General features: G+C 40.0%; 1 protein-coding gene across 6 annotated transcripts in view; it reads right to left on the reverse strand.

Annotated features, from left to right (window-relative positions):
- Positions 1 to 23,014, reverse strand: part of LOC307038646 (pleckstrin homology domain-containing family A member 7-like) — a 168,434-nt gene that overhangs the window by 90,522 nt on the left and 54,898 nt on the right. The window lies entirely within an intron of this gene.

The following is a 23,014-nucleotide window of genomic DNA, read 5'->3' on the forward strand; positions in this document are numbered from 1 at the left end:
TTTGTCCCCCCCATTGTTTTTTGTTCAGACAGGAAGTGTGGGTGAAGTGCTGCAGCCGACTATATAAGATCTCAACACCTCTGAGCTGATCATTTTGCTCATTACATCACAAGCTTTTATAACGCCAGGCAGCCCCCCCACCCAGCTCTGGTTTCAGTGTGACCCAGTAAAATGAAGATCACCTCAGGCAGCAGAGAGGAAGAGGAAGAGGAGGGACTGACTGCTGGCACGCTGAGCAACAACACGATGCCAGTCAAAACTGAGACCCTGCTGCCAAGACCCCAGACAGACACGAGCTCCGCGTGCCATCCCTGAAACAGCTATGTACTACTGGATAACTAACAAGGTATTAATGGGATATGTGACCTCTTGATATCTAGTGACTCACCACATCCAAGTAACTGAATTTACTTAGAAGGTTCTATTGCAGCTTCTGATAAGGGACGACATTTTGCTTCACGGTTTAATTGCTGCCATGGAAATAAGAGCAGTGCAAACATTTTATAGTGATGAAACTTTTTGAAAGGTGATCATTTCTCTCAATCCTACCCTGAGTTTTCGGTGTAGCATGTTTCTCCCAAAACAAATACTAATTCTCCAGTGTTTCATTCTCTGTGTTGACAGCCAACAAAAGGTACAACTCTGCTGCAAGAGAAGTCCAGCAGGCCCCTCAGAAACACTTCACAACACAAATGGTGACGAAGTAAACATTAGATCTATGTGAAGGCAGGTGCATGTGCTCAAAATGCTGCTAAGTTAATATGGGCTAAAATTGCAAAATTTGACAAACCACATACGTTTAACGAACTGAAAATATGAAGAAGTTCACCCAATTCCTAAAAAATGATTGGAAACGGCTCATTTTTAAATTTGAATTTAGCAATAGAGTGCAAACTAAACAGTAAATCACCATGCAGAGGAGTTAGGAGCAGGTGGAAAACAAGTAGAGTTTAAAGGGCCCATGTCATGCTTTTCCGGTTATTACCCGTCCCCTTGTGTGTTATGTAGCTTTGTCTGCTTGTAAACGGTCTGCAGAGTCACAAACCCTCAAAGTACACCCTGTAGCGAGTAAAACTCTAACACAGAAAAGACCTGTCTGTGCTGCCCCAGAACGCCTCGTTGGAGATTTCTCTTTTTCCACTGTTTACTTCTTGGGTGTAGTGACGTAACGTAACATCCGCGGAGCCGTTACGTTTGGACCAATCCGCGGACACACGCGGACACACACACACACACACACACACACACACACACACACACACACACACACACACACACACACACACACACACACACACACACACACACACACACACACACACACACACACACACACACACACACACACACACACACACACACACACACACACACACACACACACACACACCTTCCTCTCTGTGAGTCCGGGGCCCATCAGGATGTGTGAAGTGTTTTGAATGTGAATGCAGTGTAGACTTCTCTTCCATCAGCGTGCCAGGCTGTCAGTCCCTCGCTGTCCGACTGAAAGCTCCTGACACACACACACACACACACACACACACACACACACACACACACACACACACACACACACACACACACACACACACACACACACACACACACACACACACACACACACACACACACACACACACACACACACACACACACACACACACACACACACACACACACACACACACACACACACACACACACACACACACACACACACACACACACAAGCAGGAGCTCCAACAAGCCGTGTAGGACAGAGAGTGAATACACATACTATACAGAGATGCTGTATGAGAAACCAATGTGAGTTTGGAACATTGCACAATATACATTTGTTTTAGTAGACCTCAACAATGGAATTATGATCAGTAGAAATGGCCATGACATGGGACCTTTAAAATAATACTCAGTAACAGTTTGAATATTGTGATATGTGGAAAACCATCATTTCCATTTGGCCCTGCAGCCCGCCCCGAATAGATGGGCCAAATGATCTGCATCATTATTAAAACCTCTCAACCAGCAATGGGTAAACAAGCTCGGAGCAAGCTCTGCTTATTAGTTCAAATGAGAAATGTTAACGAGACAGTTTTAACTTCCACCTCATGATTGCAGATGGCTAGTGCAGAAACATATCTCAAGAGTTCAAAATATCTGTGCATCAAGGCAGCGGTTTCCATTCAGTTTATCCACCGAAACTCTGAGCGGAGCAGGGCTATCTTCTCTCAGGTGTTTCCTTCAAGTTCAACAAATACATTTCCACCTATCTGCAGAACATCAGGTTATTTCTCGGTCAAATTCAGCTTCCCTTAAACCAATTTCCTCCCATAGAATCTCATTTGTGGAAACTGTTTTTAACCATCTGTGTTTTCAAGGTGAACAGATGTGTTTTTTTAATATCCTCTCTCACTGATGCCCTTTTTCTGCATAATGATGTCTGCAGTATTAACCAACCCCTTCACATGCGGAATAAAATATCTGGACAACTGTTGGAGAGATCGCCATGAAATGTGATGCGGGAAATTATGTCTCCGTCAGGTTGAATTGTAATAACCTTTGTGATTCATCTAGCACTGTCATTACGTTGAAACAATGTTTATTTGTTGACGCACCACCTGCAAAACTAACAGCGTTCCCATTAGCCTCAGCTGTAGTCTAGTGCTAATTAGCAAATGTCAATATGCTAATTCGTTAAGAAGGCGATTATGGTAACATTTAACTTGGTAAATATCGTCTTGTAAACATTATCAGTGCAGGCATGTTAGCATTTAGCACACAGCGCTGCTACACTGTGCCTCGTACAAACTCAGAGCTGTTAGCATGGACGCTAACTTGTTGAAAAAAGGATGTTCATCAGGGTATATGCAGGAATCCTGAAGTCAAATGTAATTCCTTTCAAGACCTTTTTTAAGACCTCATCACCACTTGGAGTTCTAACCGGTTACCTTGGCGACACACTTTACCTCACATTGACTATATACAGTATTGATTGTCCTTCCTCCTTATCTTCCAACCATTTGGACGCAGCCTTGCATTTCCCCATAACGATGTTGTTTAACAACCGGCGTAAACTGACCTTCGCGCGCTATCAAGCAGTGAGCGTGAGATGTCCTGTTCAGATGACGTCAAATCCAACGGGATGCCATAAATAAACTACACAGAATCACACTACACACCTACGCAATGATTACATTCAGGCAGACTGTAGAATACAACCTCTTAGGACCATTTATATACTTATTGGAACAAGCTACAAAATGTAATACCTTGGAAAATGCCGTTTAATACTTTTTAATATCCTTAATTTTTGCTAAATTGATTTATCAACTTTTACTACTTTGTAAGACCCCGCGGACACCCTGGTTCATCCACAAAGGTTTTGAAACATTAAAACAAATGTATATTTAAAATGTTGCTGCAGTACTGAAGATGGATAACAGTCACATTTGACATTGCCTACAGTGATATAGTATGCATATATGACACACTCCAAGAAAAACCCCAAAACTCACTCTTTAAGTGAGTGAGTAAGATCTACTTCTTCCACCTCTGTTTGTTACTACGTTGCCACGGTCACAAGGGCTCATTCTTCCACATGCATTGTACTTTGAGAATAATCCCATTCTAATTATGCTGACCACATGCATGAGCATTTCCTGATATCTCCATGGAAATCAGGTCTCTGCTTGTTCGACACTTGTCTCCGTTGTCTCTAATTATAGCCCCTCTTCAGCGGCAGAGGAGCAGAGAGCCTGTTAAATGTCTTACTGCACAGATAATGAAAATGTTTCCGCATTAGCATGAACAGGATGGAGCCCCGTGATTCAGAAGAGCATGTAGAGAGGTGAATAATGCCAAGGCTCATTACGGAAGTGCATGCTCCGACTAAAACATTAGCCTCCACATGGCAGTTTGTGCTTCCACAGCAAATAAGATGTATTGAGAGCAAATTGAGACGCTGATTGAGAGGATGTTGGGAAGCTATTTAGGGCGTGCTGATTGTTGAAAAATAAGTCTTTTTGTGTGGATTCTTTAATTACAAACTGTTTTTAAGATAATAAGGGCATTAGTTTGACAATAGTGAGGATTATAAAGTAACAAGAGGACAAAAATGAAGTATTAGAGTTAATAAAATCCGCATAGTAACACAGCTTCCCATCTACCGGCTGCTCTTCAGCGTCTGCGTGGGCGAGGGTCAACATTAAGAGGTACAGTGTTGGAAAAATGTGCCGCTGGAGTAACTCAAGCAGCGGTTCAGAGCCTCAAAGCTGCAGATTAACAGCCTACAGTGTGCAGGGTTAATATATAATGCAATGCTTTATTGATCCCTGTCCGCAATTTCTCTCTTTGTTTGGACACCTACAGAGCCCCTCTGCTGGAATCCAGGGAATCGTTGAAGGAACTTTAACAGAGTTATGCTCGCAATAAAACTTAATTAAAACAACTTTCAAAACAGTGCTCAAGACAAACAAGTCAGACTCTTGTTTCCTACCTCTCGACAGGAAAGATAATCCTATGATTTGAGCTAGATGGTACTTTCGGTATGCTAATAAGCTCAAAATGACCAAGCTAGCATGCTAGTAGGTATTAGGAGTTATCTTTCTGTACTTTTTTACTATTACCACCAACTGTTTTAAGAATTTTAGCGAGTGAATATTAGCACAAACCACAGATAAAGCTGATGACAATGACATATAATACAATCGTTTTTGGGACATTGTACTCAAAACCTGAAATAGTACCATGAAATTCAGATCACCAAAGACCGTAGGATACATTTCCCGAGCATCTTGAATGATTGTACGAAATGTAAAACCAATTCATTCAGTGGATGTTGACTTTATTACTGGACAAGTGAACAAATGTGAGCTGCTTTTGGAGCTAAGGTAACAGTTAGTTTAGCTGCTATAGGCTTGGACTGTTGGGGGGGGGGCACCTTACTTCGTCTTTCTGGCTGTTTGTACCTGTGTACTCTCATGTTCCGATTAACCCAGTTTCCCCCAAATCTCTTTTTTGTGTCCATATATACGCCGGGATCCTGAGACGTGGCTAATCCTGTTGCTGTGGTCGTGTGTCCTGGATCCTCTATCCTGAGTCCTGGATCCTCTATCCTGAGTCCTGGATCTGAGTCCTGGACTTCGAGTCGTAGCTGAACCTGTCTCTGCGGTCCTGAAAGACTCTCATCATACTACTTCCTTGAGGGCTCCCACAGGATTGCTGACATACTCGTGGATTCATCTTCTTATTATAGACACATGCATTTCCAAACATTTGGACTACCTATGTTGTAAATGTATTATCTTTTGGATTTACACACGGCATCTATTGCACGTCTGTCCGTCCTGGGAGAGGGACCCCTCCTCTGTTGCTCTCCCTGAGGTTTCTCCCATGTTCCCCTTTAAACTGTGGGTTTTCTCTGGAAGTGTTTCCTTGTACGATGTGAGGGTCTAAGGACAGAGGGTGTCGTATTGTCATACTGATATTCTGTACAAACTGCGAAGTCCACTGAGACAAATGTAGCATTTGTGATATTGGGCTATATAAATAAACATTGATTGATTGATTGATTGATTGATTGATTGATTGATTGATTGATTGAACAGTCACATGATAACTAAAGTCAGTAGGATTTATTCTCTGTGAGTTATTCATATCTACAAAAACGTTCACTTCATCCAACAGTTGTAGAGCTATAGCAGACCGACTGATATCCTGCAGCCTCTAACATCAAGGTTGATATATAAATACAATCGGAAATGTTATCTGAATAGCTCAAGGTTATGCCGTCTATCTACATTTCTTTCATTGAATTGGACACATCATTCAAATGTATTTTCATAAGAAGTAGGTGAGAAGTAGACTTTGCGTCCTTAAAATCCCCACAATGCTTTGCGCACGGAACAATTTTAAAAACCCTTGCGGAGAATTGCTGAACCGACACATTACACATTTAAATGTAAGTATGTAGTGGCGTAGAACATGTGTTGGTAAATATGTTACTTTGTTACATTTGCTATCACCTTAAATGTTTATAAACGCTGGGATAAGCATGAGCAAGGAAGGACTACTCATTAACCTGTTAAGCCCTGAGCCTGTTTTCCAGGTCTCAAATGACATTCCCAGAACAAATTACTATAGTCTTCACTTCTAAAAAGGGGCAATTTAATAATCTTTTTTCTCAAAGCAATGATAAACCTGTGAGTTGGATGTGGAAAAAAGTCAATCAATATAGATGTTTTTATTTTAAAGTAAATTCAGATTGAACTTAGTAAAAGAAATGTAAATTATAGTTTCCGTCCAAAAAAAACAATACTTAGTGAAAACCACCCTTGAATGATTGGATCGGAGACTAAAAGCTTTAGGAATCCAAACTATAACATATGATGAGTCAGCCTCTATGGAGAGAGACATATGACAAGCATGATCATTTCTGACGTGGCGCTAATCTGAAGTAAACATTGAATACTGCTTTCTATTTCTCCATCTTGAGACTGTGTACCTCCCTCTCTTGGATATCAGCATGTGAAGGACACTGTTCAGGAACTAGTTGATGCTCTGTATGTGATGACTACTTTTTGGAGATTTTGAGAAAAAAAGTCAGAATTTTTAGTAAAAGTCAGAATTTTGAGAAAAAAAGTCAACATTTAGAAATATTGAGAAAAAAAGACAGAATTTTGAGAAAAGAGTCAGAACTTTGAGATTTTGAGAAAAAAGACAGAATTTTGAGATTTTGAGAGAAAGTCAGAATTTTGCGATTTTGAGAAAAAAAGACAGAATTTTGAGATTTTGAGAAAAAATTTCAGAATTTTGAGAAATAGTCAAAAAACCAACATTTTGAAAAAAAACTCAGTATTTTGTACATGACAGGATGAATGATTACTTTGAAGAGCCGGTATTCCTCCATCTTGTGACTGTGTAACTCCCTCTCTTGGATATCAGCATGTGAAGGACACTGTCCAGGAACTAGTTGATGCTCTGTATGTGATGACTACTTCCATTCTGGAGAGGATCACAGATACATGAATCCTGAGATTGAAGCCGGGGACCAGGGATTATTAACATTTTTAAGTTTTCAGAAAAAGTGAGAATTTTGAAATTGTGAGAAAAAGTCAGGATTTTGAGATTTTAAGAAAAAGTGAGAATTTTGAGATTTTTAGAAAAAGTGAGAATTTTGAGATTTTAAGAAAAAGTAAGAATTTTGAGAAAAAGTAGGAATTTTTTGATTTTCAGAAAAAAGCCAACATTTTGAGAAAAAACTGTAGGATTACCTAGAATAACCGGTATTCCTCCATTTTTTGACTGTGTAACTCCCTCTCTTGGATATCAGCATGTGAAGGACACTGTTCAGGAACTAGTTGATGCTCTGTATGTGATGAATACTTCCATTCTGGAGAGGATCATAAATACATGGGTCCTTGAAGAGTGAGATTTTTCTAACACGTTGACAGTGAAAGATCTGTAGATTACCTGTCAAATAAACTATGAAGGGCCAAATTAAAGCTCACAACATGTAAAAGTAGGATATTATTTACTTTAAGACAAGGAATAGCATATTAAACTCAACACTCAAATCCAGCACCAGACACTTTTTACGCTGCTATGGACAGTCTTGCACTAATGTTCCCAAAGATATTGAAGTGACTGTTATTTTTTATATATTGATTGTTGTGTTTTTATCTTAATGTGTGCCCATGTATAAATGTGTCTGTTGGTTGTGTATACGTAGAATATACATATTTTATACATATTTGTATTTGGGATTGTGGGAAACGGTATTTCGATCTCTCTGTCTGGACACACAAACTGAAAGATTGACAATAAAGTTGACTTTGCAGATTTAATGATGGGGCTGATATCAGAGTGTTTCCACGGTGCTTTAACCACGCTGCAGCGCTGAGGCGAGGCTAAAGGTTTGTTAGACTCTGAGCCGTCTATCCGTCTGATGGAGCGACTTCCTGCATCTCCTCCTGCCTGACAGCGTGAGAGGGGAGAGGAAATACTGTTCATACAGACGGAGGATCAGAGTAAACAGAGCAGGGCCGTGGAGCTCCGCTGACAAAAACAAACAACGTAAAGTTAACATAACTGGAGCTGAGAGAAGATCTGAAAACGGCATCATCCCACCGATGATCCTCCCAGTGAGAGGGGGTGTTCGGGAGAGGCAGTGCTGTTACTTTGATGAATTAAGTTTAATAGTAAATAATTTAAGTTATTAAATAAGGAGATTAAAATATTTATAATGGGATAAACAAAGAGAATGTGAAATGAGATATTAAAAACATCTATTATTGAAATTAGTCAGCGTTTTTTTACCGTGTGAAAGGAATGTTATTTAGAAATGTTCTCTTATGAAACTTAGGTCAAATATAACAGATTTGGAAACTTTAGATGTGTGTTGACTTCCAGACTGCCGAATAGAGGGGCACTTTGTTCTTTATCTTGGAAACAAAAGAGATTTAAAAAAGGGAAACCTTTAAACCAACATGGACGGTGGGAAAGAATATGTTTTCGTGCTGAGCAAACTTTGCTGGTGCACACTGCATAAAAGAGTAGAAATGTGAATTAAAACAACACAAAATCCATAAGTCCATAAACAAGGCTTTGGGAAGAGGAATCAGGAAGTTGCTCAAAACGAAGAAATACTTAGTGTATAGTTTGTAGGGCTGTGCATTCACTGGTCTCACGATTCGATTATCCTGTCAACGATTCGATTCGATATCCCGATGAATAACAATGAGTTGCATCCTCCATTTTCTATATTACTGCACATGGCTTCTTTTCATCAATGAATACATGCAGTAAGATAAATATGTTAGAAAGTAAATATATTATTTAGAAAGTGCGTCAGAAAGAAATAACATAAATGTCTTGACGTGAAATTATAAACCAAAGTAAACCAATTGTATAGGTCTAGCCTCCCTATATCTGTGTGTGAAATGGTTCCATCGTTAAAAACTAAAAACTAATACTTCTGCAGTCTAGCTGCAGCTTCTAGCTACGGTCTTCTGCTCCAAAAAGGACACTGAATGTGGCATCCCACACATGACTTGAGTCTGAACACAGCAGACAACAGGAGTATTTACAACAGCATATACAAACTAAAATACTGCATGTGGGTGCACACTTAAATTCTCCGTCTTACTGTTACATAAATCCCATGGATGTATGAGATTAAGTTTAGTTAAATAGCACAAGCTTCATCATCTCAATCAGTGATTAATAACGTTTCTATCGGGTCACTATCAGCCCGTCACTCATTATTTTCAGGGGGGGGGGCGGGGTTTGGAGGAACAGAGGAGACGGTGATCGTGGAAGCTTTCCTCCTGCCTTCACAAACTTTACACACGTATTTATCAACTGAAAATAGAAGAGGACGTTCATACTCAGCAATCCAAGACTTAATTAAATCCACCAAAAACCTGACATGACGACAACGAGTGTTTTTCAAAAACATAAATTGATCTCTGAGCCGCAGCGACAGGGCCTGATTCAGAGCGGGTCATTCTGCTGCTGGTTCTGGACTGGTGCTTGTGTTGGTGGATAAAGCAGTGTTTGCTTGCTCCGTGTTTGGAGTTGCTGTGCCGCTGTCACTTCTGTTCCCTGATCTCTGCGTCACAGACCGATATATTATTCGTGTGACAGAAAAAACCGGGGGGAAATAACTTATTGTAAAGCCGCGGCCGGAAGATAAGGAACAAACGTTACTATGCTATAATCGATTATGGCTGCATCTCACTTCGGTTAAATGGATTCCTTGCGTCCCTCACTTGCGTCGTTTCCCTGCGTCTAGTCCCTCCCACCAGGGAAGCATGGAGGGACGCAAGGAAACCACGAGAAGCAGGGAAATGAGTTTTAAGAGCAATGGGACGTCCTTTCCTCCGGAGCGTCACGTGAAGGGACGTCCGTTTGTGATGAAGCCGCACAGCTGATCGTCTGACAGCAGCTCTGTCCCCGTTGTTTAACACACACCCCCGCCTCACATTTACCAACATAAACATTTGTATCATCTGTTGTAGACCCAAATACATTAAATAAAATAAGAACTCATTCTCAAAAAAGATAAACGCCATTCTTAAAATGTATAAACGAACAATAGTTTGATTAATATTGATTACAAAAGAATGAAAATTGTTGAGAGAAGAAAAAGAGATGTTATCTATCAAAACCCAGTTAGATTAACATTCATTGGATTGCACACTTTGTTTGTTTGTTTGGATATGTAGCACATTAACATTTTAATAGCACTTAATGACTGACTGAATGGAAATGATAATAAATGAAAATGTAAAACGAAAAAAGCGATCATGAAAATGTTTCCAATAAATGAATAAAATGATTTTTGACCACTTTGTTGTTCAGATATATCACATATTTGTAACTAAATGATACATTGATTTAAACAGAACACGCTATAAACTGAGGAGTGAGTCCCGTTAGGTTCATGTGTTTTCTTCACTCCGCTGGGAAACTGCTCTCATGTCAAGAAGCATCAGATCAGTGCATCTGCTGTATCGTCCAATCAGTGAGCGATACACAGTAAGGGGGCGGGGCGAGTGTCTGAGGATTTGACCGGAGGATGGACTGGTGGTTCCTCGATTATAGCTCCTCCATTATCACTCCTCGCTCCTCCGGCAAAAATAAGGCCATTGGGACGCTACTCAAGATGGCGCAGACAAGTCAACTTCCGGTGAGACAGAGACCGAGGAGCGAGGAAATGAAAAATAACCGAAGTGAGAAAGGGCATCGATGCAGAATCGTCCACGTCCGGTTCACGATGCTTCGTAGAAACGATTAATTTCAACACCCCTAATAGTTTGTAGTATTAGTAGGAGAAAGGTTGTGACAATATACATAATTGCAATACTCGGCATATTCCAATAACATAAGGTGTTATCGACTTAAGTATGGGGATAACACTGATAACTACAGAATGCTACAAGGGAAAGAAATCACAAACAAATGAATAAACACAAAAGTATTGCTGAGTTCCTGTAGTCCTTGCTTTAAATAGCAACTTGTGTTCACTTTAAAACCACATTAATGTAATCTGTAGAGCCACCTGACTCCCTGTCGCTGCCCTTCTCTTTGGGGTGATCATATTTTCATTGATTCCAGGATAAATCAACCTTCGTGACCCTCAGAAGTACGATGTGGGATATTTATAGAGCTTCCTGGCAGGCTCAGATGCAAACAACCTCAAAGCAGCGCCTGACCTTTCTGCTCCGTCACACCTCCGGACTGTCCATCAGACGCTGCATTTCAACACTCGATCCAACGCATTGTCTGTCTGTGTGTTTTCTCTCCTGTTCTCTTTCTCATCATCCTCATCCCTCAGACCGTCGGAGGTCTATTTCACCATCAGCAGCCAAACCCTTGTAAACTGTAAGGCATTCATGTTTTTAATTCTAAACACCACTGTATATATTGCATTGTATATTTGTATTCTATTTTAGTTGATCTTTTGTTGGAGATGTTTTATTGAAAAGTCTTTCTCGAATTTCTTTATCACTTTTTATTGCATATTCTTACTTGAACGTCTTATGTTTATATTCTTATAATTTATCATTCTTTATTTCATTGTTCAAGGAGGCAACTGTCAGAAAACCCAATTTCCCCCTGGAATAAATATCTAATTTGGATTCTGACAATTAATTTTCCCCCTCAATATCCTGAACTGTTTTTGGCCATTTACAGTATCTCTTTTTCACCATCGTCTCCCAACAGCTGCCGCCCCCCCCGCCCCCGCCTTCCCCCATCACGACGCTACGCAGACACACACGCTGTTAAAAAGCTGCTCCGCAAGTTAATTGCAGCTCCATCAACTCTCAGGATTGGGATTCTTCAGTCCTGATTGTGTCTGTATTTCAGGGGGCAGTTGTTGTAATAGAGATGTCCATCACAGCCAATCACAGGCCGAGTGGCGTCCACTGCTGCCGGTGCCCTGAAGAGACTGCTTCGGGACATTTTGTTGCTATGGTAACATCGAGATGAGGCTTTAAATAAGCCCCCACTCTTTGCCCAATGCAATACATTTTCCAAATAGCGGTGGGATTTTATGGTGGGCTTTTGCAAAAGAAAGAAATTAGAGTGTTTACAGCAAGTAACACCTCTGCTGGAAGTGTGTGTGTGTGTGTGTGTGTGTGTGTGTGTGTGTGTGTGTGTGTGTGTGTGTGTGTGTGTGTGTGTGTGTGTGTGTGTGTGTGTGTGTGTGTGTGTGTGTGTGTGTGTGTGTGTGTGTGTGTGTGTGTGTGTGTGTGTGTGTGTGTGTGTGTGTGTGTGTGTGTGTGTGTGTCAGGAGCTTTCAGTCAGACAGCGAGGGACTGACAGCCTGGCACGCTGATGGAAGAGAAGTCTACACTGCATTCACATTCAAAACACTTCACACATCCTGATGGGCCCCGAACTCACAGAGAGGAAGGGAGGTGTGTGTGTGTGTGTGTGTGTGTGTGTGTGTGTGTGTGTGTGTGTGTGTGTGTGTGTGTGTGTGTGTGTGTGTGTGTGTGTGTGTGTGTGTGTGTGTGTGTGTGTGTGTGTGTCAGTCAATTGGACTTGAATCAAAGCTGGCAAGACAGAAAGAACAAAGGAAAGCAAAAAGTTTAAATAATGAAATAACCAAAGAATGAGTTAACAACTGGAAATGTGGAGCTAAAATGTTTTTTTTAAATGTTACTCTTCAGCTTTTATCCTATAGATCTTCAGAGGCTGTGTTAGATTCATATGGTTTGCAAGAATATATATAAATAAATGTGAAAGAGAAGTTGTATCAATTATACAGCCAGATATGCAATGACAAACAAATAGAGGGAGACGCATTGGGTGAGACGGAGATGAAAACAGCACAGTCACACACACACTCAGGGACACACACACACTCAGGGACACTCAGACACACACACACACACTCAGGGACACTCAGACACACACACACACTCAGGGACACAAAGAGACACACACACACTTGACTCCGACAGAAGAGCGTCTTATAGATTGAAGAAAGAAGGGAAATGCTTCTGAATGCCACGCAGCGACAACAAATTTCACTCTGATCCGAGCCCGCAGGACCCCGTGATATTTAATTAACTAAATCAAACCACTGGCTCTCACGTTTGATTCGGGTGATCTACTGCGCTAATCCAGATCATTAAAAAAGTGCTCACAACTGTGAGCGTGAACAAATCAAACACACACCTCGGCCCTTCATACATTCAGCTGAATGGGAGCAAATGTTGTGTTGTGTGAATAGAGTCTATACAGTTTATGTTTCCCCACAGCAATTAAACCTGCAGAGACTGATGATATTAAATGATAACACCTTTTAAGAGACATTATTCTGAAGGAGCAGACCTGTGAGCAGCAGCTTCATCAGAATCAGAATCCCTTCATTAGTCCCACAGAGGGGACATTTGCATCGTTACAGCAGGAAAGAGCCACGGACAGCTTAATGTTACACATGTTACAAAAACTAAGTTATGATATAATAAATTAAAAAAAAGTTTTAAAAAATACTTTTTAAAATACAAAATCCTGTAACAGTTCTTAGGATTTAGCAGCCAGGTATATATTACACAGTTATGAATGGCATATGTATATAATAATGTATATATTGCACATATTGCACATAGTTTGATGGTATTTAACAGCAGCAAGTTACACAATTTACAAAATACAAAAAACACACCTTGTAACGATTCTAAGGATTTAGCAGCCAGGTATAAATTACACAGTTATTAACGGCATATATATATATTGCACATATTGCATATAGTTTATTGGTATTTAACAGCAAGGGGTGATATAGTCTGTGGTGTGGTGTGTGTAGGGGAGGGGGGGTCTAATAGGGGCTCTGCTGGTTGTAAAGTGTACATGTCGTGGTGGATCAATTTATCAACGTAAGCATCAAAGTCGCAGGTTCAAAGAAAGCAATAGCATTTAGTAGTCTTGTTGCACGCAGACTAATTTTCATGAAAGAGAAGAGTTTTGTACTTGTTTATGTGAAAATAGGAAAAACATTGAGTGTCCTGACTTGAGCTTTTGGATTAGATGCTGTGAGCAGGAGTTCCCCATCAACCTGCCAGTGCCTTTCTTCCAGGAAAATGTGCTACAAGACCCTACTCCATTGATCTTTCTAACTTGAAATGTACAACAACAACAACAACAACAGCTGGAACGTTTCAAGACACGTTTTCTGTCTATTTGATTTCTATCAGATCGACAAAGCCTGTCGTGCTTATCCCCTGATTTCTCATATTCAACTGCAAAACAAATAAGATGTTTAAACTTCAATCTGTTTGTTGAATTTTGGGCTGTGCGCTTGGTCAAATTGTCTCTGAACTCTGACCCTGACGGAGGCCTGGCAGCTGCTGCTGTTGTGCTGCCGACACACTGCAGCACATTTAGCTTACGGCCAAAATTACTCTCCAAACAATCTTGTGAATCCCAGTGGGAGGAATGGAAGAAGGAGGAAGCAAGAAGCAGAATTGGAAATAGATCTCGTGAAATTACGGACTCATTTTAGATGGCAGAGGATTGGGTTGCTTCAGGTTCAACAACTGTGCATTGTCTTTGTGTTATCCATGAGAAATAACACAAACAGTCCAAATGGTAGCATTTAGGGCTTGGGTTATTAGCCTGTAGGGCTGTCCCGAATACAATTTTTCGGGCTCCGGATATTCGGTAGTAACCGGCAGCGAATATTCAAATATTCGGCCCGCTTCAACACGTGTATTTTGGTGTATTCACGGCATTCATTTTTGTTATTCTACAGTATTGTTGTTTTATAGTTATTAACCCAATTTGTGTTCTTTGAAATTGAAAAGGATATCGCATTGTGTTTGTTACTTGCGTTGCAGTTGTATATGTCTTAAGTGTAATTTGGCTTGGCTTCCTATTTATGGACATGCTTTTATTTTGAAGGAGAGGTAGCGCTGTTGACAGGAAGTTGTTGTTGCTATGGAAACAACGTAACGGAGAAAAGAATATCTACACATAAATACGGATAAAGTAAACGATAACGTTTATGGTTAAGTGTTAGCACCCCCCGAAAAAGCTCTTAAGTTGATATTGGAGATTTCAATAAATACAATTTGAAAAAAAAACAGAGAAAAAACGAATATCCGAATAACGAAATTAAAACCTGAATAGTACTCCAACGAACGAAAATTCGGATATTCGGGTATAGCCCTACTAGCCTGTAGTTAGTAAGCTTGGAATTTGAAGTAAAATAGCCTCAAGTCAAGATTTATCCGAACAAAATGTGATGACAAATAAAGAAAGTAGAGCCGCCAGATAACTCAGTTTCCAGTAATATCAATAAATGCACTCTCTGGCCTAAAATATATCCTTATAAAAAAAATACATTCAACAGTTCAAGTCTTAAGTCAAAGCCACGTGTCAACAAAATCTCCAGAGGACTCAGAAACTTTCATCGTTGTTAGATGTGCATCGCTGGGGCCGGTCACTACTTTGTATCCCTTCACTGAAACTTCAAAGAGACGAACACTTCTTCCCCAGCGGGCGATGCAGCGGCATTTATTACCCAAGATGCAAATGTGCCTGTGAACTAAAAACTTCCAGACCACAGCAGGCGGAGAAATGCAGGGCACTAAAAATAAAATCCATCCCTGCGTTGAATCTCAAGTTGCACATGTGCTCCTTTTTTTATATCCCAGATAGTCTGAATGTATTTTTAGGAGCAGCGGCTGCAGAAATATTAGACATGACGGACCTCTGTGGTATAACTCAGGTATACAATGGCACTTTATGTCTCATTAGGAGGTGGAGAGAGGAATCCGCTCTTCCCACTGACACCGAGGAGAATAACTCCGGTTCTACTCCGACCCACGCTTCCTTTTCGGAGTCCAGTGAGACCGAGGCAGACAGAGTTTCTTCTTGTTTAGAGTTGCCAATGTGGGAAGGGAAATACATGTGATTGAAATGCGTTTGGGTGTTCGCATTTGTCCTACTTAACTGTTTTCCTCCACAGTTTCTGCACTTAACACCTCGCTGCAGTGCCAACTGTTCTACACTTGGCTTCAAACAGTCACACCTAATGGTTCTGTTATTGTGAGTAATAGTTTTGAGAAGCATATGCACCGTTAGGGCGTCAAAAAGCTGATATAATTGGAAAGTTGGTGCTGTTGTCTACTTCTGAGCACTCCAGTCAACTTTTGAATGATCTCAGTAAAGTACAAAAAAGTTCATCCCAGTGTCTTTAAAGACTCTTCTGGATTTATGTTTCAAACAGAAGTAGAAAAGCACAAAGGCAACAAGACAGGATGTATACTTTTATGCACACAGAATTAAGCTACCAACACTATGCTTTTTGGGGTTTTCCCTTTCCTGTAGTGTGTAACATAGGTTTTTGTGCATGTAAATGGTCTGCAAAGGCTAAAATATCTACAGGAAACATGAAACATAGACGTCACATAATTAAAGGTGGGTTAGGTAATTTTGGAGAAACAAGCAAAAATCGGCCACTTCCTTACAGAGCCCCTCCTCCAACACACACGAACGTGCACATGACCAATGAGGGCACGAGATAAGTTTGTGCACAGATGGAAGGCTGACAGGCAGGTAGGCCATCCAGTTACTTTAGCCGGGCCGGCTCAGATGATTGGTCGGGCTTTTTACCACGCCACGGGTTCCACAGATGATATTTTTTAATGTATTTATTGTCAAAGCATTTAATGTATTCATTGCTATCGGGATGTTAAGAGTATTCCATGGTTTAAGTGTTTCTGAAGTGGATTACCTACCCCACCTTTAATGTAAATATTAGCAGTATTTAGTAGTACAAAAAAAACGTAGTGGCAGATACATAATTGCACGTTATCAAAGCACATTATTAATAATAATAATATTGCACATGTTATATAACAGTAAACAGACTTCTTTTACTTTTGGGTTGTAATAGGAGCTATACTATATAGAGCGTATCGTGCACAGCCCCTCCTCTCCTCACATGTACAGTGGCTGCTTTGATTCCACACAAAGCGCTCTCAGATTAGGCGGGATTAGAGGCCACACCGACTGGGCGTAATGTGAGACACAAGAGACTGAAAGGTCTTCAGGAAAAGACAGATGGAAACCGGGCTGAGCGGCTGATATCCAAATCCTACACACATCCCGCTCTGGTATTAGAGTCAGGGTCTGTTTTCTTCCCCTCACACTGCGGCTTTAAAACCTGCAGAGACTCTGAAGAATCCATCTAGTCTGCTGAACACTATTCACTCTTTAATAAGATAATTATTAGGGAAAAGAAACAACACAATTTAGTGTAATTCTCCCCTGAGTGTATCGGCACATTAGCATCCTAATGTGAAGAATTTGTATATCATAATTATGTCTGCTATAAATAGAAAAAATAGCTTCTCCTCCAACCCTAATGGACTTTTGATAGTACCACGCTGCACATGAAGACAGGTCTATGTTAAAAAATACTGACAAAAAAATCAAATAAATAATGACTTGTCAAGATTTGTTATTTTTATTTCCTGAGCACCAAACACCTTGAATCTATCTGCTGCATATTTTCACTATTCATTTGTTTCTACTTTGTTCCTTTCTCTCGACGTTCTTCCAATCCCCAATCTTTTTTGGAGGTTTTATTTAAAAGCTTGAATCAATTAATAAATTAATGAAAGAAATTCTAGCTAGAAAATATCAAACCTTCTTGAACAAAATGAACAAAAAAAGCTCATAAGAAGGGTACATGAGCTTTAATGTGTGTGTGGTTACAGCCTCATGTTAACTAACACATGATCTCATTTACTAACACACACTACAGTACAACGTTTTTAAATTTCCCCCCCCAAAATTTGCCTTAATATTTAGCTTTTAGGTAATGGGATCAGTATAGTGAATCAAGTGCAATGCAATGCAAACTAAATTCCTTTTTACTTATGTTTTGTTGATGTTGGCTTCTCTTTTAGACACTTTAGTGGATAAAGTCAAATCTATTTACTGGCAGTGGATGTTGTCGACCCAGAACTAAAAGGATCCAGACTTCTGTTGCTGTATATTGGCAGCATGTGAGGCTCAGGATAGGTTACGCTAATATATGAACACCGCGTTAATGTTTAAAACAGCAGCTCTCTGCACACATTCAAACATATATATATTCCTGCACTTTCACTCTATCTGCATATATAAGTATGAACGCTTGTTGTTTGTATGCTGTCTCTTTCTGAATGTTGTACGTCTCTTGTTGGTTTTTTCTGTATTTTTTATGACAAAGGAGCAGCTCTACTCATCTCATTGTACCTGTATAATGAGTGTTTCCCCCAGGTTTACTGCTTTGGGGGGGTGCTGCCTGAGTGAGTGGGGGGGGTTGTCATTGGGATATATATTTTGTATAGAGAGGAGCTGTGGATTATTGTTATTGATTAATGCATCAGTGTTTCTTAGGGTCAAAAACACTAAACTCACAACTTAAAATGAAAGTGTTTAGTTTATTTAATTAAAGAGCACATGTTAAAAAAAAGTGACATTAGATATGGATTAGTAGATTTAGATTAGTTGCAATTTGGTTCCAAATAAAATAAAATAAAGTATAAAAAAATAAATAAAAAAAAAAATTAAATTAAATTATAAACACCTTGAATTCCAGAGGGAGCGCGGGGCTCCGTTGGCGGGGTGCAGTCCCCCTCCAGGACAATGGTAGGGGAAACACTGGGACTCTATTCTACTGAGCAAGACTTAGGGTGGAATACATCTATTATCACATAGTGCACAATGTGCAGGCTTTCAGTCATCTTTGAGCTGCTCAGGAGTGTTTAGAGAGCTGATTCTTAATTTCTAGTGCTTTTTGATTGTGTAATAATGTGTGTGTTTTCTACCAAAACCCTACTGAGCAACACACACACACATCCACTGAGACTGGGATAACCGTGAGTATTGCTCTGGACAACATCTCTGGCTCTGGTTCTCTCCTCCCTCCTGAGGCCTTTGCAGAAACACACTCTTTCCCAACAAGTGCTCAGCATCTCATCCTCTCCAGCCAAACCCAAACAGAGGTGAAGCGTTTGAAGTCCGCAGCGTTCAAGTGAAGCTCCGGGCTGCCGTCCTCTCTCTGCACCGTTTGACTCGAATGAACCCAAATCCAGCAGGACGATTTAACCGATGGTGGAGACGTCTTCTAATCTCACTGTAATTCAAACTGCTCATCTTCACAGCTGCTGTTTATCCCCTCTGATCCCTCACACTATATTTGATTAAACCAACGATACAAAAAAAGGGATCACTCTCCCAACCAACTGATTCGGGGCTGGATTTAGCCTCGAAACATTCAGTGAACTCAGGAAACGTTGCTTGTTCTTATTCCCCCCGTTACTCATGCATAAGGCAGCTTCAGACACGTGTAGAATTATAAGAGGGGTGACATTTGGACAGTGTCCCACGAAGAATGTGAAATGAGCTTGTAGGGTTGGACATCATACTAATTTACCATCCTGACCACGTCGAATACTGTCAATGAATAAAGGTTAACGTTGCTAATGAGCACAGGGAAGCTGCTGACATAAGTAAATGTCTTTTATTCTTAATTTCTGAATTTTGCATCGTCTTCCAAGAGTTGTATAACTTTCTGACCAAATGCAAACACACAAGGCTGAACTGTTGACAGTCTGGTGATGCAAGCTTTTTGTCCAACAGCAACAACAACATGGTATCATGAAACTGTAACGCCTTTCGGGCTGTTTGGAAATATAACTCCTGTTCTCAAAACAATCTTGTTTCGACAGAGACGCTGCTCACCAATCCACAAAGTGAAAACCTTATTTTGTTATTCATAATCTGATCATAATCTCCTGATTCTTGGATTTGCAAAAATCACTTTAATGATCAAACTTCTGCTGTGACCAAAAACTTTACCTACCGATAGTTTTTCATACATTATAACTTTAGATACATGAAGTTACAGGTTTTTTGTAAACGATTACTTGATTGTACATTCAACTATTGACCATTTTCATTATTTTTAAATGATTTTTTTTTAATTAAATAACATATGTACTTTTTTTAAATACTGGAATATTGTGAAAACACTAAGCTCTACATATGATTATATAAACATGAATATATAAAGACAACTCACAATTGAAAAGCTGCAAACATTAAATATTTGACATTTTTCCTTGATACATTTCTAATAAACCGATGGTGAATATTCTGTCTATTGACTAGTCTTTCATCACTAACAACATTATACTGTTATGAATCCAAAAATAAAAAGGCAATACATTTTCAAATGCATTTTGAAACACACGAACACACCCCTCTGTTTCCACAGTGAGAGGTCTTTTCATACTGTGTCCTGGAGATGGCTTCCTGTTCGTTAACACACCAGGGTTAATGCTTTCCTGTGTTTTCTGACTTTAATGCAACTGACTAACATCACAGTTAACCTCCATATTGTTACCACATCACCTCCAACTCAAATGTGGACGGACCCTCAGCCATGACACTTCTCTCTCTGTTAAAACCATCATGTCCGCTGCAGTGACAGCCGGCATTTTGAGACATAAGGGCGGCCTCCCTGAGAGTGACTGCTGTGGAATTCATTTTGTCAAAGTGTCAGACCCATCAAATATCCAGCAGCCGAGTGTCAACACTCAGCAGGAGGAGAGGAGAATCTGCAGAGACACAATGACAGATTCTCCTGGAGAACCCCCAAGATAACATGCTTGGTCAGAAAAACATTTCTTTGCACTTTCTTTCTGTGTAATTCTTAGTTTTAAAGTGAAAAAATACCAAAGGGCATCCAAGTGTGTGTGTACCAAGATGTATAATCAACTTTAAGGCACATTTAATTAGATTGAGGGTTCAGTTTAGCATCTGAGATTAGTTTGATCTTCTTTCCCGGCACTGGAAGCTGTAGGCAGGGTAATTTCCCTTTTTCTTTGTCATGTAATAATCTATGCTCCGACCCTCAATGGTCTTATTTCAGTTTGTGCTCTCTGGTAATGGGAAGTTGGCACGCTCTCTAATGCGAGGCTCAGTGGTGCCAACATGCATCCAGCTTCAGGCTCAATTGTTTTCTTATTTTAAACTATGCCTTGTTTCTTGCCCAGAACAAGAAACATCCTCGATCACCTGCTGCATCGTGCAGTACAGTGGTCTGTAATTAAGAGATGCATTCATATTCACTCATTCTGATAGTGACTTTCTTTAGTTCAGTTAACCGAAAGTGTGTATATATGAAGCTCAGCGCAAGTTCAACCAGGAAGACCGTCTTCATATCCTGTCATTCACATATGTCCATCTTACTACGCTCATCCCTCCAATCAGCGATCAGGGGCGTTCCCTCCCCCATCTTAACCTATCACTTTTGTCTCTATTCCCTCAAGCCAATCACGGCGCATCGTCAACCCTTTAAATCTGCTCTCTCCCTCCTGACAGCTGTCATTGCAGGTGACTTGACGCAGCGCTTACACCTCCCTAAAACCACTCCTCTTCAGACCTCCATCGATCCTTCATGCCTCCTGTGGCGGCTCAATTTCCCGTTCAGTTTGAGTCGCCGAGAGGCTAAGCTTGGCTATAAAGTTAAACCGCGACACGTTTTCAATGAGAAAGTCCATACTGATGTAAGATAGTTTGAAGATATTTAATAATCAAAACACAGTAACTATAGGGACAAAGCGGACACCAGAAAAAATGACAGCACAAGCTCACCCTGTCATCCGCACTCGACAGGAAACAGGTGACCTACAGTATATACACAAACCACACCCGTGTGACGATTAACAGAAGTGCTCAACAAATACAAATAAAAAAGTGACGTAAACAATTAATAATAATACAATTAATAAACTCAGGCTACGTAGCATTTTGGCTCCTACACCACCAGTGTCTAAACCCCAGGGGGGGGGGGGGGGGGGGGGGTTATCTGCTCGGTTTTCCCCTCCCGAATGATACTCCCGCACATCAGGGTCTAATCACCAAACACCATTACATTCTTCTGTGATCAAAACAAGTCTGTCCTGATTGAACTTATAAAAAACATACTTTCAGGGTTTTTGGTTAATCTTTTAAAATGATTATATATGGGGTTAAAAGAGAGATGTTTGTCATCTGTATGTGGATGTATTATTATTATTACCATCTTATATTTATATATATTTTCTTTTTTAAATCTGAATCGGTTTTATTGCCATGTAGGTTTACACAGTGGAGTCATTTGCTTTGGTGTGAACGGTGCATACATAAAACAGCAAAATATAGTACTATTATAAAAAAATAAAGACAATATTTACGAAACATATAAATACACAAAAAGCAAAGTAAAGCAAAAATATGAAAAATACTATTATTCATTTATTTATTATACGTTTGTAACTAATTTACCATAAAGTGTGTAGCCATCTCACTATAGGATTTGTAACATTAACTTTGACCGTTAAGGTTGTCATTGGATAACTCACCGGAGGGATTTGTTTTATAAGCCCACTTCACCAGACTTTATTTTCTTGTTCCTAGTCTGTTATTATTAATATTGAATGAGTTGAATGAAATAAAAATGAATAATATTTGTTCATTTGCTGATTAAAAATGTAAAAACAATGAAATGTGTTTTAAACATTTTACACAGGAGCATACATTTTAATTTTACGAGACATTTTATGGACTGTTCTTCCAAAGTGTCAATGAAGTGCTTTGCCTCTGAACACAGTGTCTTAGCCACTCACTTACTCTAAAACCTCTACCATTAAAATAGTCATTCCTTTTACAGTTATTACCTCCCACTCTCTCCTTGCAGTTATTTCTGCTCTGGCTTCAGATGAAGTTGAACACTTATCTCTAAAAACCTCATCCTTATTCCTGACCAGCAAGAAAGTTATTTAATTACCTGAAGAAGAAGTAAAGATGACAGCGATAGCGCCACTGTAATAGATTTTCTTGCTGGGTGTCAGCGGTCCCACACATTATTCAGTCCACGTTCAGAGATTAAAGGGCGGTCAAACACACTCTGCCATCCAAATATTGGAAAAGGGTTAGCGTAATGTAGCTCAATGTT

This window comes from Notothenia rossii (genome assembly GCF_949606895.1).
Source record: "Notothenia rossii genome assembly, chromosome: 5".
NCBI lineage: Eukaryota > Metazoa > Chordata > Actinopteri > Perciformes > Nototheniidae > Notothenia > Notothenia rossii.